Here is an 18,788-nt window from a genome sequence, read left to right on the forward strand (position 1 = left end):
TTTTTCCGTGGCTAAACCAACTAGGCTCGTAATTTAACAATTTTATTTGTGTTTACAGATGGCATACAAGTTTGTTATTAAGGCACATGAAAGTTCACATGTTCCAGAAGGCATTTCTGCGCAAAAACGCATTTTGCAAAAAAGAATTATCAAATGCCTCTCCCGTGAAGTAGTGAGGTGCAACATACGCCTAGCTTCTTTCGTTATTTATATTTTTTCCTTATTTATTTTTTACTTAACACTTTTTTTCTTAAACGGCATTGTTTGTTAAGGGCTTTTAAGTAAGTATTTCACTGTAAGGTCTACACCTGTTGTATTCGGCGCATGTGGCAAATAAAATTAGATTTTATTAGATTTTATTAATGTAGTCGTAATGAAAGGTTATGTCATTGTGTGTTGTTAGCCACCTCCATCGAATTAGCTTTAGCTTAGCCCAATTCTGTTTGCTCTACCTCAGTGGCTGGTGCCGGAGTAGACACTTGATTGCCACAAACAGGCAGAACTTAACGTGCTCCTGCAGGTTACCGCTGAATTTCTTAAAACGCTACTAACGGGAGATGAAATGCACATTGCAACGAAAAACCCACAAGGATAAACCAGCAGATCAGTTTATCTATTATTATTACCGTGTCAAGTGATTATGATACCTGGAAGGTGGTCTAGATTCTCTACTGCCTCCCCCAATGAAATATCGACCTATCAGGAGCATCGGTAACCGTAAGGCTGATGAATGTAAAAATACTTATTTGAGTATAAGAATATAGAAGTATAGGCCTATATTTTTATTCAAACCTTTCACCTTAAATGGCAAAATAATATAATATATGCCATTCAAAATAACTTTATAGACTACATTTTCATTTGATAAAAAAATATAGATTATATAACTCAATCACGATTTAGTTGATTTAGTTACACATTTCAAGTATGGACTGTCCAGGGATATTTTAACTCCGATCATGATAAGAAATGACCATATCAGACAATTTTCTTTTAAAGACAGTTGTATTTAATGGATTACATAAATTGGAAATTGAAAAAAATAAGAGTAGGGTACACCATCAACATTAGTTTTCCATTCATACAACGTGTCGGGTAAATTTCCACAGTAGATTTTCCGTGGTAAACAAGGAAATACTTTATTTGTTGTACGTAATGATTGTCAAATACATAAATCACCCTTAGTTTGCTCCGTGTCAGCAAAGTCACAAATCCGGCCAGACAAAGGACCACAAAAGAGCTCTCGCACATACTGCAATTTGACAACAGCGACAACAACTTACTTTGTTTACGCATCCCATGAACACATGTCCACCAGCGTTCTCAGATGGGAAAACACAGTTCAGGCCCTGGTAATACTTATACAGTTGATAGAGCATGCAACGAACCCGACTGGCCAGTGCTGGGCTAGCTAGGAACATCTGACCAATCACAGGATGCATGATCAGTGCATGGGCAGAGTGTGGGGTGCATGGGGACAGTCTGATTGGCTGAAGCCACAAGCTGGAGGTGATCGATATCTTTCACATGAGGGGGGAGTTAGACTATGTGGCGCAAGCCAGACATAAACAACAACACACATGCTGAAAATTTGTCCCACAGCGCCCTTGGCAGGGGGATAGTGTAACAGTAGGACTAAGTTGTTCCGATGATAATACCAACCAGAGGGCAAAATAGTCTTGAAAAATGTTAGCTGCAATCAAGACTAAAAGATAACCTCGACATCCGCGTTAGGAAGTGGTAAATCGCTGGCCAATGTTGGTTGCAATTGAGATAAGCTGTGCAGGTGATGGTTTAACAAGAGATCAGCTGGCGATAATCTGGTGATTTACGATGGTTTCAATTGGCCCATTGATTCTGCTCCAGTAATTGCTATGGATATTGCTCTCATTTGTCAGGCCCTGAAACAGCTCCTCTGAAACACTTTGGCTGAAGTTCAACATAGAAACTAAATCAAACCCCCTGCATCCCTACCTCTCCCTCTTTCTGGGAATATCATTCTCGCATTCCCAAATTACAAGTGAATGTTTTCACTTCATCGCTCTATGATAGGAAATAGGGGTTGTCACTTATCCTCTAGACCACAGGAGGATGCTAAGAACGGCTCATAATAATGGCCAGACGGGAGCAAATGGAATGGAATCGAACACCTGGAAACCCTGTGTTTGATGTATTTGATACCATTCCACTGATTCCTCTCCAGTCATTACCACGAGCCCGTTCTCCCCAATTAATGTGCCACCAACCTCCTGTGCTCTAGACTCTATGTGTTGCTGTTCTTCGAATCAATCATTTTTGTTTTAAAAATGTCCTGTGTGATGAGTTGTGTTTTTGTTTTTCTCCTAGCTCCACACGCTCTCTTTCTTTCACTGGCTCTCTCTTTTCAGACTCAGCAACGAATCCCTTTGAAAATGGCCTATTTGGCATCGATATGAGTCAGAAACAGTTATTCTAGTGTAAATAGAATAATTTTGGTCATAAAGTCAGTCTTGTCTAAAACAGAGTTTGGAACATCCGTGCATCACAATGGGTAAATGAAGGTTGGGTTTTGATTTGGCAATGTACATTTGCCCACTAACATGGGGTGAACAGCTGCGGTGATTGCTCTCTATCCAATAGCATAGACAGTGAGACAGACCTGCCCAGCAGCCCGACTTTGTTTACATAAGACAACACATCGCACATTTTTTTACTTGAGAAATACTGCACCAAACACCTTAGTTAGATGTAGAATTTACTACACTGAACAAAAATGTAAACACAACATGTTAAGTGCTGGTCCCATTTTTCATGAGCTGAAATAAAAGATCCCAGATCTCTCAAATGTTTTGCACAAATTTGTTTACATCCCTGTTAGTGAGCATTTTATCCTTTGTCAAGAGAATCCATCCACCTGACAGGTGTGGCATATCAAGAAGCTGATTAAACAGCATGATCATTACATAGGTGCACCTTGTGCTGGGGACAATAAAAACCCACTCTAAAAGTTTGTCACACAACACAATGCCACAGATGTCTCAAGATGTGAGGGAGCGTGCAATTGGCATGCTGACTGCAGGAATGTCCATCCAGAGCTGTTGCCAGATAATTGAATATTCATTTATTTACCATAAGCCACCTCCAATGTCGTTTTAGAGAATTTGGCAGTATGTCTAACCGGCTTCACAACTGCAGACCACGTGTAACCACGGCAGCATTCAGCTTCTTCACCTGCAGGATAGTCAGAGGGGGTACGGAGGAATATTTCTGTCTGTAATAAAGCCCAATCATTCTGATTGGCTGGGCCTCGCTCCCCAGTGGGTCGGCCTGGCTCCAAAGTGGGTGGGCCTATTCCCTCCCAGGCCCACCCATGGGCCTGGTCATGTGAAATCCATAGATTAGGGCCTAATTTATTTATTTCAATTGACTGATTTCCTTATATGAACTGTAACTCAGCTAAATCTTTGAAATTGTTGCATGTTGCGTTTATATTTTTGTTAATTATATGTGTGTATATATATATATATATATATATATATATATATATATACCACAATATTATTTTAACTAACTGAATTTCTAGTAAAATAAAATAATTCCCTACAAACCTCACTATTCCCATCACCCCCACCCAAAATACCACCCACTCCCCATTCCATTCCAACCTATCTGACCCTGTCAAACAACCTCTCCCTTTCTACATCATACATTTCAGCAATCAACCATTTCCTCTACCATACAGCCATTACACATTCCAGTACCAGTAGTTTCCCTATCAATTTCAAAGAGAAATTCAATCCGTATGCCTTCATCTCATCCTACAAAACATAACTTCTCTGAGAGGCTACACCGAACACTGAACACTAACACGCAGCCGGGCCGGTGCATAGCGAGGAACAGCCGGTGAACTGCCACTGACAACCGACCCAGACATCACCCGCCCCCCACGCTTCTCTCTCGCTCTTCACATTCAACGAGAGACAGACAACAACACAGTTGTGCAGGGTGCTGGTGGGGGCGTCCGCGGCCATGGAGGGAGCATCTAAGTCCCCGGCGGAGCCTGGAAATGTTTGTACCTTTGGACTGTTGGCGTGCAGCAGGGAAAACTCATTTGAATCTGCTGGTGACTCGCGTGCTATTAAATGTATAATCTGCGACATGTTTGTTGTTGTCACGGGGAAAGGTCCGATGGACACCTTCATTTGTGAAACATTTATTGAACTTGATGCAGCTAAAGAAATGATTATTACTGTTAGGATTATTACTATTACTAAAATTTGACCAAGTGCCTTGAACTGAATAAGGATTCTATGAGACTATCGGCATCCTTAAATGTTTCCTATCAAAACATCCAAGAGGATCATAATGGGACCTACCAGGACTATGATCTATTTCTGCCACTGCACCCCTCTACTAGCGTGTCGGAACCAGAAAGAAGGAGAATAATTGTTCTTGGCGCGCCTGCCACCTTCACTCGCGTCCGGACTTAAGACATTCAAATCGCTTTGAGCCCCTGTACCAGCTGTCTTCTGCCGGGGGCTTGGGTGTTCCATCCATGGCTGTGGATGCCCCTCCAGCTACCTCTCCCTGTCCTCGTCAATCAACTACCTCTGCTGTGCCGTTCTGTGGCTCTGGCCCCGCAATCTGCTTCAGGCCGGATCATTCCGGCGATTGTGATAGGAAAATTACTGAGGATAATAGCGGACGATATTGCCACTCCTATTTGCCATATCTTCAATTTAAGCCTACTAGAAAGTGTGTGCCCTCAGGCCTGGAGGGAAGCAAAAGTTATTCCCCTACCTAAGAATAGTAAAGACCCCTTAACTGTCTCAAATAGCCGACCAATCAGCCTGTTACCAACCCTTAGTAAACTTTTGGAAAAAATGGTGTTTGACCAGATACAATGCTATTTTACAGTAAACAAATTTACAACAGACTTTCAGCACGCTTATACGGAAGGACATTCAACAAACACAGCACTTTCACAAATGACTGATGATTGGCTGAGAGAAATTGATGATAAAAATATTGTGGGGGCTGTTTTTTAAGACTTCAGTGCGGCTTTTGACATTATCGATCATAGTCTGTTGCTGGAAAAACAAATGTGTTATGGCTTTACACCCCCTGCTATATTGTGGATAAAGAGCTACCTGTCTAACAGAACACAGAGGGTGTTCTTTAATGGAAGCCTCCCCAACATAATCCAGGTAAAATCAGGAATTCCCCAGGGCAGCTGTCTAGGCCCTTTTAGTTTTTTAAATCTTTACTAACGACATGCCACTAGCTTTGAGTAAAGCCAGTGTGTCTATGTATGCGGATGACTCAACACTATACATGTCAGCTACCACAGTGACTGAAATGACAGCAACACTTAACAAAGAGCTGCAGTTAGTTTCAGAATGGATGGCAAGGAATAAATGAGTCCTAAATATTTCAAAAACGAAAAGCATTGTATTTGGGACAAATCATTCACTAAACCCTAAACCTCGACTAAATCTTGTAATGAATAATGTGGAAATTGAGCAAGTTGAGGAGACTAAACTGCTTGGAGTAACCCTGGATTGTAAACTGTCATGGTCAAAACATATTGATACAACAGTAGCTAGGATGGAGAGAAGTCTGTCTATAATAAAGCGCTGCTCTGCATTCTTAACAGCACTATCAACAAGGCAGGTCCTACAAGCCCTAGTTTTGTCGCACCTGGAATACTGTTCAGTCATGGGTCAGGTGCCACAAAGAGGGACTTGGAAAAATTGCAATTGGCTCAGAACAGGGCAGCATGGCTGGCCCTTGGATGTACACAGAGAGCTAACATTAATAATATGCATGTAAATCTCTCCTGGCTCAAAGTGGAGGAGAGATGGACTTCATCACTACCTGTATTTGTGAGAGGTATTGACATGTTGAATGCACGAGCTGTCTGTTTGAACTACTGGCACACAGCCCGGACACCCATACATACCCCACAAGACATGCCACCAGAGGTCTCTTCACAGTCCCCAAGTCCAGAACAGACTATGGGAGGCGCATAGAACTACATAGAGCCATGACTACATGGAACTCTATTCCACATCAAGTAACTCATACCAGCAGTAAAATTAGATTTAAAAAACAGATAAAAATACACCTTATGGAACAGCGGGGACTGTGAAGCAACACTAACATAGACACATGCATACACACACACGATAACATACACACATGTACACATGGATTTTGTGTTATAGATATATGGGAGTAGAGTAGAGGCCTGAGGGCACAGCTGATGCCTGCTGGACTGATGCCTGCTGGACTGTTCCTTTATACAGTACCCCATCCTGTTTATCTGTTTAGCATCAGCTCAAACTTTCGTCGCCATTACCAGCTGTTGTCTCAGCTCTCTCTCGAGCTGACTGCTTTATGCCTCTCTCCCATGTCAATATGCCTTGCCTATTGCTGTTTCGGTTAGTTCTAACTGTACTTTTTCTATGTAGAGCCCCCAGTCCTGCTCAACCTGTCTCAGATAGCTCTTTTGTCCCACCCCCCACACACGCGGAGACCGGCTCAATCGGTGCCTCCAGTGATGCTATCTCTTTCATTGTTACCCAACGCTTAGGTTTACCTCCACTGTACTCATATCCTTCCATATCCTTGTCTGTACATAATGCCCTGAATCTATTCTACAACGCCCGGAAATCTGCCCCTTTTGTTCTCTGTACCCAACGCACTAGAAGACCAGTTCTTAAAGCCTTTAGCCGTATCCTTATTCTACTCCTCCTCTGTTCCTCTGGTGATGTAGAGGTTAACCCAGGCCCTGTAGCCCCCAGTATCACTCCTGCTCCCTTGGTGTTATCATTTGTTGAGTTCTGTAACCGCAAAAGCCTTGGTTTCTTGCATGTTAACATCAGAAGCCTCCTCCCTAAGTTTGAGTTATTCATTGCGTTAGCACACTCTGCCAACCCTGATGTTCTAGCAGTGTCTGAATCCTGGCTTAGCAAGGCCACCAAAGATTCTGAAATGTCCATTCCCAACTACAACATTTTCAGTCTAGATAGAACTGCCAAAGGGGGTGGAGTTAGCCTGCAGAGCTCTATCATACTATCCAGGTCTGTGCCCAAACAGTTTGAGCTTCTACTTCTAAAAATCCACCTTTCCAGAAATAAGTCTCTCACTGTTGCCGCTTGCTACAGACCCCCCTCAGCCCCCAGCTGTGCCCTGAACACCATATGTGAATTGATTTCCCCCCATCTATCCTCAGAGTTTGTATTGCTTGGTGACCTAAACTGGAATATGCTTAACAACCCGGCCGTCCTACAATCTAAACTAGATCCCCTCAATCTCACACAAATTATCAAGTAACCTACCAGGTACAACCCTAAATCCGTTAACATGGGCACCCTCATAGATATCATCCTGACTAATTTACCCTCTAAATACACCTCCGCTGTCTTCAACCAGGATCTCAGCGATCACTGCCTCATTGCCTGCGTCCGTAATGGGTCCGCGGTCAAACAACCACCCCTCATCACTGTCAAAAGCTCCCTAAAACACTTCAGCGAGCAGGCCTTTCTAATTGACCTGGCCCGGGTATCCTGGATAAATATTGACCTAATTCCGTCAGTAGAGGATGCCTGGTTGTTCTTTAAAAGTGCTTTCCTCTCCATCTTAAATAAGCATGCCCCATTCAAAAAATTCAGAACTAAGAACAGATATAGCCACTGGTTCACCCCAGACTTGACTGCCCTTGACCAGCACAAAAACATCCTGTGGCGTACTGAATTAGCATCGAACAGCCCCCGCGATATGCAACTTTTCAGGGAAGTCAGGAACCAATATACACAATCAGTTAGGAAAGCAAAGGATAACTTTTTCAAACAGAAATGTGCATCCTGTAGCACTAACTCCAAAAACAAATCAGCTGGGCTAGACAATCTGGACCCTTTCTTTCTAAAATTAGCAGCCGAAATTGTCGCAACCCCTATTACCAGCCTGTTCAACCTCTCTTTCGTATCGTCTGAGATCCCCAGAGATTGGAAAGCTGCCGCGGTCATCCCCCTCTTCAAAGGAGGTGACACTCTAGATCCAAACTGTTACAGACCTATATCCATCCTGCCCTACCTTTCGAATGTATTTGAAAGCCAAGTTAACAAACAGATCACCGACCATTTGGAATCCCACCATACCTTCTCCGCTATGCAATCTGGTTTCTGAGCTGGTCATGGGTGTACCTCAGCTACGCTCAAGGTCCTAAACGATATAATAACCGCGATCAATAATAGACAGTACTGTGCAGCCGTCTTCATTGACCTGGCCAAAGCTTTTGACTCTGTCAATCACCGCATTCTTATTGGCAGACTAAATAGCCTTGGTTTCTCAAATGACTACCTCGCCTGGTTCACCAATTTCTTCTCAGATAGAGTTCAATGTGTCAAATCGGAGGGCCTGTTGTCTAGACCTCTGGCAGTCTCTATGGGGGTGCCACAGGGTTCAAATCTCGGGCCGACACTATTCTCTGAGTATATCAATGATGTCGTTCTTGCTGCTGGTGACTATCAGATCCACCACTATGCAGACGACACCATTTTGTATACATCTGGCCCTTCATTGGTCACTGTGTTAACAAACCTCCAAACGAGCTTCAATGCCATACAACACTCCTTCCGTGGCCTCCAACTGCTCTTAAACGCTATTAAAACTAAATGCATTCTCTTCAATCGAACGCTGCTTACACCCAGCCACCCGACTAGAATCACTACTCTCGGTGGGTCTGACATAGAATATGTGGACAACTACAAATACCTAGGTGTCTGGTTAGACTGTAAACTCTCCTTCCAGACTCACATTAAGCATCTCCAATCCAAAGTTAAATCTAGAATCGGCTTCCTATTTCGCAACAAAGCCTCCTTCACTCATGCTGCCAAACATGCCCTCGTAAAACTGACTATCCTACCGATCCTTGACTTCGGTGATGTCATTTACAAAATAGCTTCCAACACTCTACTCAGCAAACTGGATGTAGTCTATCACAGTGCCATCCGTTTTGTCACCAAAGCCCCATATACTACCCACCATTGTGACCTGTACGCTCTCGTTGGCTGGCCCTCACTACATATTCGTCGCCAAACCCACTGGCTCCAGGTCATCTATAAATCACTTCTAGGCAAATCCCCGCCTTATCTTAGCTCATTGGTCACCATAGCAACACCCACCCGTAGTATGCGTTCCAGCAGGTATATCTCACTGGTCATCCCAAAAGTCAACACCTCCTTTGGCCGCCATTCCTTCCAGTTCGCTGCTACAAAAATCTCTGAAGCTGGAGACACTTATCTCCCTCACTAACTTTAAGCATCAGTTGTCAGAGCAGCTTACCGATCACTGCACCTGTACACAGCCCATCTGTAATTAGCCCACCCAACTACCTCATCCCCATATTGTTATTTACATTGTTATTTATTTTGGTCATTTGCTCCCCAGTATCTCTATTTGCACATCATCTTCTGCACATCTATCACTCCAGTGTTAATACTAAATTATAATTGTAATTATTTTGCACTATGGCCTATTTATTGCCTTACCTCCATAACTTACTACATTTGTACACACTGTATATAGACTTTCTATTGTGTTATTGACTGTACGTTTTGTTTATTCCATATGTAACTCTGTGTTGTTGTTGTTTTTACCGCACTGCTTTGCTTTATCTTGGCCAGGTCGCTTACCTGGTTAAATAAAGGTTAAATAAAATAAATAAATAAATAAAAAACGTAATATGTTATGAATGTATAAAATGTATAAATGTATAATTGCCTTAAATTTGCTGGACCTAATGGGAATCCATAATAAATACAAAAACAAACTTCCTCCCTTCCATTCCCCTTATATGACACTATCTCCCATACATATTTCCTTGTACTTTAAAAACGTCTGCGCTTACTGCTTTCATCCCATTATCTCTGCCAGCAATCTAACCCATTTTTCCGAATCAATGTTTTAATTTCCCCCCTACCCACCTGCATCTGTATATCCACAATATTATTTTTCACTGCTTTTTTTCCTATTATATCTACTATATCATTTCCATGAACTCCTGTATGAGCCAGAATCCAACAGAACTGAATTGCAATACCATTTCTTTGTAAGCCCAACAACAGCATCATTATTTATATCCATAAATCCTCACGTTCTGACTTTCCAGATGTTAAACTACACAAAACTGATGCAGAGTCTGAACAAATTACTACTCTTCTTGTTTGCACCTTCTCTATCCATTGCAATCAAACAATTATCGCAATATACAGTATACAGATAAATCATTTGTTAGTCTCTTGCATAGATTAACATCGAACTCCTTTGAATCGTCTGTATACACTGCAAGGCAAGAATAAAGCCGATTACTAATATATTGATCCACTATTGTTCCTAAATTATCTTCTTCACAACACTGTTTATTTTCTTAGATCAGGCTAAATTCAACATGTGGTCTTGTATAAAACCACAGTGGCACATTTCCTATTTCCACAGATGACCCTATAACAAGGTCCCTGAGTCCATATTCATTAACACTTTTCCTAATCTCTGGGCCAAAACCCCTCTTTTGATATTGTTCATATTGCCAGCAGTCTTCAAATACTGTCAGTGTAGGATGGTCTACCATACTAACCTTCAGTCTTTCCCAGTATGCCAGGGCTAGCTTAACTCTTCTAAGGGATAGAGGAATTTCCCCAGTATCTACTTGTAAAGCCTCAACTGGTGTAGTTTTAAATGCACCATCGCACATCCTGAGTGCCCTCGCTTGTATCCTTTCAAGGCGCAACAGCAATGTAAAAGCCACAGAACCATATACAAAGCACCCATAATCTATGGATGATCTCATCAAAGTACAATAAATATTCAGTAAAGATTGCCTATCTGCCCCCCAATCATGCCCAACTATTGCCCTCATAATATTTAATACTTTCTTACATTTAGTCTCAATACATGTAATATGATGTCTCCAGCTTTTCATCAATCCATAACCCCAAATACTTAAATGATGTTACCTTTTTCATTCGTTCTCCATATAATCAAACACTGACATCTTCCTTTATCTTTTTGTTAGCGAACAACATGAGGCAAGATTTTAATACAGATAACTTGAAACCCCATGATAAGGACCATTCTTCTACTGCTACAACAGCACCTTGCATGTTCTCTATTACATAAGGAATATTCCTTCCCCTTTTCCAAATGGCACCATCATCTGCATATAAGGCCGCCCCTATACCCTGTCCGATATCCCCAAAGATACAGTATCATCAATCATCAACGTGAATAAGATAGGACTAATAGCAGTACCCTGTGGAGTTCCATTTTCCACCTCATATTACTCCGATCCCATCCTGACATGGAAGGTTCGGTCAAACAAGAAATCCATAATCCAGTTGTACATTCTCCCACTAATACCCATTCCATTCCATCAGTAGACCTTCCCGCCACATTGTAGCATATGCTTTTTCAATGTCAAAATATACTATTGACATCACTTCCTTCATTGCCAAAGCTTTGCCACCTCAGTACTAACTGTAACTAATCCATCAAGGGTAGTCCGTCCTTTTCTGAATCTTATTTATTTATTTATAGGGGACCATGCACATTAATCAACATCAATATTACAATAAAGCAACATCCATGTAAATGTGCTGGGGTTAACCAAAAGCTAATTTGCACCCGTAGTCCCAGGGCAGCCACAATAAAAATACTAATTAAAACAATACAAAATACAAATACATTACATCCAATAATATATAATTCTATAATTCTATAATTCCCTCTATATTTCAAACATGGTGAATTCAGCATCCAGTGATTCTCGAGAATCACACTTCTTACGGTATACATCTTCATGCATTCTTAGCTTTTCTTCCTTACGTCTTTTACGTTCATCACTTAGATTGTCAACTTTATGCACTGCTGCAAAAGCTCTTCTTAGAGCATCTGCTTTTTCTTTGTTTGAAACAGCCATAATATCTTCCTCTGCTAACATAGATATCTGTACTGTCTTCCCTTTCCCCATCATCCTCTTTAACATTTTCCACACATCCTCCAGCTGTGTTTCCCTTCCTATAGAAGAACAGAATTCCTGCCAAGCACCTTTCTTTGCATTCTTAATTAATTTCTTAGCCAACGCTCTCTTTCTCTGAAAGACTATCATGCTATCAAATGTCAAATTATTCTTCAAAGTTTTAAAAGCATTATCACGATCAATGATGGACTTATTACATTCTTCAGTCCACCAAGGAACTATCTTTCGTCTACCATCCCCCCCTTATTGGAATAGCCAATAAGACAGCATCCAATATGACTGAATTCACAGATACAGCACAGTATTCTACCGACCCTTCCATGGACAATGTATGACCCTCCTTTTCACACAAAGTGTAAAAAAGTTCCCAGTTTGCTTTGTCAAAGCACCAATTTGAAACCAGTTCCATTTTCTGAAAACATATGTCAAGATCTATGATGCACATAACTGGGAAGATCACTGCCTGTTGTGGATTATATCTTCACTCACATATACCAGCAATGGCGGAGGACCAGGGGCGGTGTGTTCAATAGGGCGATATGGGCGACGCACTGCCAAACGGGAAAAGGAAGGGATTTTTTTTCTAATCAATTATATCACGGCAACAGTAGTTATCAGTGTTGTAATCTAGACGTCTGATCTGCCACAGTGCCACACTGCCACTAAATGTCCAATCAGGCTAAAGTCGTGCTTCAAATGTCCCCGCCCGTTTTGGGGCGATTTCAGTCAGGTTGAAAATCGCCCAGAAGTCTGTCATAGACTCCCATGTAAAATCTATTTTTTTCAAATTTCAGAGCTTTCAATACAATCTCTATGGGTTTCTGAGGGCTTGCACTTACGCGCTTTCGTCATACGTAACGTAACCATGAACGTAACTAAGAAAAGAGCGGGTAGCAGCGTCTCTGTTGCGACCTGCAGTGTGGCGTTATCTTATGTTTTTAATCTTATGTTTTTAATTTGTACACTTAGTGGCGTTATTTTATGTTTTTAATTTGTACACTTAGTTTACAAACATTCTGCCAACCATGGATTTCCAGTGGTGGGGTCACGGTGTTGGACTGATCTTGTTGATCGTGTACATACCCGCTACGAACGGACTAAATAATGAAAACGCTGCTGGCAGCGGAATCCAATACAGCAGGGAGTTTTTACTACAATGCAACTCAAATACGAACGCGATGGATGTCCCAATGGCCCATCTAATACCTGATTGTCTGCGAGTGGATTACAAACCCAAATGCAAACGTGGAAAACGCGGGGGAATCAGACAACGACTTAAAAAAAATTAAGAACAAACTTCCCTTACCCACCACCTTGCTGATTAATGCCCAGTCACTGAGGGGGAAAGCGGATGAGTTGTCAGCGAATCTGCGCTTCCAACACGAATATCGGGAGGCCTGTTTGCTGGCATTTACTGAGACTTGGCTGGATGACAGAGTCCCGGACAGAGAAGTGGAGCCGGCCGGCTTCACCCTGGTCAGAGCGGACCGCGATCTGACAGTCACAGGGAAACTTCACGGCGGGGGCGTCTGTCAGGGACCAGTGGTGTAAATCGATCCTGGTAAGAGAGCGACTCTGTACGCCCGACATTGAACTGCTTTCTGTGTCACTGCGACCTTACTATCTGCCCCGTGAGTTCCCCCAATTGTTTGTTACCGTTGTGTACATTCAACCAAAAGCTAATATAACAAAGGCATCAGAGATTATTTATAATCTGTCACAGAAACTGGAATCCATCTCCCCCGACGCACCCAAATTTATTTTAGGGGATTTTAACAACTGTACCTTGCACAAAGTCTTGCGCACATACCATCAGTATGTGAAATGTCACACTAGGAAAAATAGGACTCTTGATTTGTGCTATGGGACAATACCAAAGGCGTTCTCTGCCACCACCAGACCTCCTCTGGGGACATCAGACCACAATGTGGTCTACCTCAGGCCAATTTACTGTCGCCTCCTGGAGAGGGAGAAACCCACAGTTAAAACTGTCCAGATCTGGAATGACAACAGTATCACTTGGGGTGTTTTGACTGTACAATGTGGGAGGTATTTTAGGACAGCAGCTCTGATCTGGATGAACTCACAGAGGTTATTTCAGACTATGTAAACTTCTGTGTTGAGTCAGTTGTGCCTACTAAGACCTGTAAAATCTTCCCTAACAACAAGCCTTGGGTATCAAAACATCTAAAATCACTACTTGATAGGAAGAAGGCAGTTTATGCTGGGGGTGATAGACAGGCTTTAAGAGATGTACAACGTGAGATAAAAAGACAGATACTGGTGGACAAGTTTTGCGGAGTGTTTGAGTTAGCTTTGCGAGGCAAAGATGAAACTGAGGGCTCCACCAACCCTGGTAAGCCAACACTTTTGAGATCAGTCAATAAATGCTTCTGGTATTGACTTATATGCTGCCCCTGTCTTCATGTTGTTGCTGGACATATCTTTTTTTAAATGTGTGTAGGTCACCTAAATCATCAGAAAAATTGCCCCCCCTGAGAATTTTTTCAGGAGCCGCCACTGAGGAGGACACCAATGTAAGATCTAAACATGACAATGTACTTCTAGTCACATTTACCCATGTCCCCCAACCATCATTTATACAAACTAGTCCCCTCCGTTCCATAAAATATTCAACCACTAAACCATTGGCTTGAGTTATCTTAGATTGATTCTGGGGATTTTGAGGAAGTGAAATAGGCTTCCGTGTCTACAGTGTCTCATGGGGGACAAACATCATTAACCAAATGTGGAATCGGTCAGGAAACCTACCTCCAAGACTGAAAACTCATTTTTCTAATGAGCAACAGAAAACACACGTGCCAATCGGCGTGTTCAGTGGCTCTTTAAATAGTGTCTTGTAGTCTTCCCTTGTTCCCCCACAGTGGTTGTAACATCTGTCTTGTTCTGCTGTCCACTCTGCCAGAGGGCTCTCACTATTTACAGCTCTGCCAATTACAGATTTTAGCCAGGTGTGTGTGTGTGTGTGTGTGTGTGTGTGTGTGTGTGGAGAAAGTACAGTAAATCTCTCCACTCTGACCTCACTGAGTAAACTGTCTGCCTGGGATTTTCCACTGGACTGTCCTTTTCCATTCAAAGGCCTTCTCTTTCCTCTCATGCCCTGGTGAAAGAACTTTAAAAGTTTCAGCTGTTACATTTCTTCTTATTTTTTTTTTTACCTCTGACCTTTTCTAATCAGGACAGTAGGAGAGGAGTAGAGCTTTTTCAGAAGTAGTTATACAGGAGAGGAGATGAGAAGAAAAGGTTATTAGGCTGGCTGGAACAAGATTTTTAAGTTCTTTAGTGTGAACTCTGCTAGCCGAACAAGTGTGCTCACATACTCCCTTAAAATACTTTCGCTTGAAATACGATAAAAAAGCGGCAATAGTAATAGTAGTTTGTCCATTTTGAGACGCCGTAGCCAGCTATTCCTCAAAATAGTCTGAATTAATCTAAGATAACTGAAGAAATCTGTCATAAATGTTGACGTTTTTGCCAAAGAGATCATAGTAGTGCAATTTTACATCTAAATAAGATGTTTGGTGCAGTATTTTTCAATGGAAAAATGTGCATGAAAATGAAGACTTAATTGAAGAATCCCTACTGTTGACCAATCACAGACGAAGGGGCATAGACTTCGGCTCCGAACTTCTGCAATTTTGTGTACCCGAACAACCGAAAAACGAACAAAACGTCCCAAAATGTCATCATAATATATGCACGAACTCTACCGAACTGTTTCGGCTTGGAAGCATGCGGACACCTTTAAACTGCTGTCACACTGTATATTCGACACCTTGTCTGTTCTGAACAGAGGCTGAAAGAGGAGGTTGGAGAAAGAGAGAGAGAGAGAGAGACTGGGGAGATGAGAATGGGGAAGGGGGTTGAAATGGTGAAGAAGAGTGTGGGAAGGTTAGGAGTGAAAGCAGACTTGGGTTCAAACACTATTTAGGGTATTTCAATTACCTTTAAAGACATTTGGAAGTAAGTATTTTGATTTTGAAAAGACAAGTAGTTGAATATTGGTATTATTTGGAAATACACTTGGAAAGTATTTGAAAATACTCAAATACAATGACTCATATACACTCCCATGCATTTAACCCAGGTATTTGAAAATAGTATTTGAAATTCACTTGACCCCTTCTTACTACAGCTCTCTGCCCCACTCATTGTTGACTCTTAAACCTGTATTTTTTAACCTGACAATTGCTACTGGTGTTTTCCCTAAGATCTGGAAAGCGGCATGTCCTCCCACTACATAAGGGCGGAGATCCTTCTGACTTAGATAACTACCGCTCAATCTCCCAAATTATCTTGCCTAGCCAAGGTATTAGAATCTCTGACCAACTCCCAGCTAATAACTTTGTTAACTTCTCACTCTCACACTATTCTAAATGTGCACCAGTCTGGTTTTAGATCTGGACATAGCACTGTTTCAGCCACTATGCTTGTTTTAGATGATGTGTTAAATTGCCTCGATAATAAAAATCATTGTGCTGCCTTATTTATAGACCTTTCCAAGGCCTTTGACACCATTGACCATTCCCTAATCATTCAAAGACTGTCTGAAATGGGCTTGGATCGGGAGTCTTGCAAATGGTTTAAGAACTATCTGACAGACAGGACACAATGTGTGCTTTCTGATGTTGTCAAGTCTATTTTCCTCGATAGGTTTACCGCAGGGGTCGGTTTTGGGACCTTTTCTCTTTACTATTCATATAAATAATATTGTTCTATCTATTCAATCCTGTAATATTCATCTGTATGCAGACGATGCGGTTATATATGCTGTTGACCAAGCTATGTTAGAGCTGCAATCAGATTTAGCAGAAAGCCCTTGTTGATTTAAAACTTGTGCGGGCAAAAGTAAAATGTCTCAGATGGGCTACATATTTACTTATTGGATGGTTCTCTCATCGAGCAGGTATAAATATCTGGGCTGGATGGATAAAGTAAAAAAAGCTACATTTTAAAGTGGCCTGAAAAAAATAAATATGAAATAGATCTTGCCTTTCTCTAAACAGCAGGAGGTAGATTGTACAATCACGTTTCCTGCCAGTTTTGGACTATGGTGAAACCATTTATATAACGACACAGGATGAGACCCAGATGCAGACACAGGAGGCAGATGGTTTGAGTCTCTGATATTTATTAATAGACAAGGGGCAGGCAAGAGGCAGGTCGAGGACAGGCAGAAGTTCATAAACCTGGTAAGTCAGATAGGTACAGGACGGCAGGCAGGCTCGAGGTCAGGGCAGGCAGAATGGTGTGGCAGGCGGGCTCAGGGTCAGGGCAGGCAGAATGGTATGGCAGGCGGGCTCAGGGTCAGGGCAGGCAGAAATGGTCGGAACCGGGAGGACTAGAAAACAGGGACTGGAAAAACAGGAGCACGGAAAAAACGCTGGTAGGCTTGACGAGACAAGACGAACTGGCACCAGATAAACAGAAAACACTGGTATAAATACACAGGGGATAATGGGGACAAATGGGAGACACCTGGTGGTGGGTGGAGACAAGCACAAGACAAGTGAAACAGATCAGGGTGTGACAATTTATCAAAATGCAGCAGACACCACTCTAAAACTTTTGGATGCAGTCTACCATAGCACACTTTGCTTTATCACAGGTGACAAGTTTAACACTCATCACTGCATCCTGTATCAGAAGGTTGGATAGTCCTCAATAAAGTCCTGTTGATCACTTCTTTACTCCCTTTTTGTTTACAAAGCTCTGCTGGAAAAATATTCCAACCCACTGTTAAAATGTAAAAATATGAGACACCAAAACCATTCACAGTGATGGTTAACTCTCGAGGTTCTACTAGTCCGTACCGATCTAGGTAGATCTGCTTTCCGTTTTAATGCCCCCCATTCTTGGAATAGTCTACAGAACTCCTTGCATCAGTTTAAGACTCTAGTATAAGATGGGTATAATGAGAGTTGCAGTTGTTTTGATTGAATGAAGAGATTGTTGTGGTTGTAATGTTGAAAGTTGTAACTTTTTTTTGTTGTATCATTTTGTACTGTTGTATTGCTGTGCTCAGGGCACCTTTAAAAATGAGCCCCGGGTCTCAATGGGTTTCCCCTGATGACATAAAAGTTATAAAAATAAAGAAAAGAAAAGAAATGTAGAAAATGACCTGCCTCCCATGAATACAGTGCTGGTAACCAGAAGTGACGTGGTAAATGCAGAATCTCTTTAAAATAATTGTAGCCTGTCTCTCTCTCTCTGTGTCCCAAATGACTCCCTATTTCCAATGCATGACTTTTGACTTTTTTTGGGAAAAGGGTACAATTTGGGACGCAGGCTCTGTATGTGCTGCTGCAAGCACTCTGCGTATTACCCAAGCACAGGATTCACATAACAAGCACTCTCCTTGCTTGCTTCACTTTGTCTACTCATTGTGGTCTGTCTGCCTCTTTCTCCCACTGCTGTATTTCTTCTTTCTTTTGTTGCCCCCGCCTTTATCTCTCTGTGTCTATCGATACTTATGTCTGGTTTTCTATCCTTTGTGTCTCTCTGTGACTCCTCTGCATCAATCTCTGTCTCTCCTCTGCATATCTCCCTCTCCCTCTCTCTGGTAGTGTTAGACCTCTGGGCATAGTGACGCTTGAAGTTTGAGGGTAACTTTGTTTTTTATTGTATTTTTTATTGTCACATATACCGGATAGGTGTATTTTCACAGTCGGCTCGGGTATTCGAACCAACAACATTTGGCCCTGTTCTGAGAGAAGACAGGGGTTCAGACTTTCCTCCTCTCCTTTTT

At 41.9% G+C, this 18,788-nt stretch overlaps 1 protein-coding gene across 1 annotated transcript in view; it reads left to right on the plus strand.

Annotated features, from left to right (window-relative positions):
- Positions 1–18,788, plus strand: part of b4galnt4a (beta-1,4-N-acetyl-galactosaminyl transferase 4a) — a gene marked incomplete at both ends in the record, with an annotated part of 504,007 nt that overhangs the window by 430,440 nt on the left and 54,779 nt on the right. The window lies entirely within an intron of this gene.

This window comes from Coregonus lavaretus (genome assembly GCF_964263955.1).
Source record: "Coregonus lavaretus genome assembly, chromosome: 9".
Lineage (NCBI taxonomy): Eukaryota > Metazoa > Chordata > Actinopteri > Salmoniformes > Salmonidae > Coregonus > Coregonus lavaretus.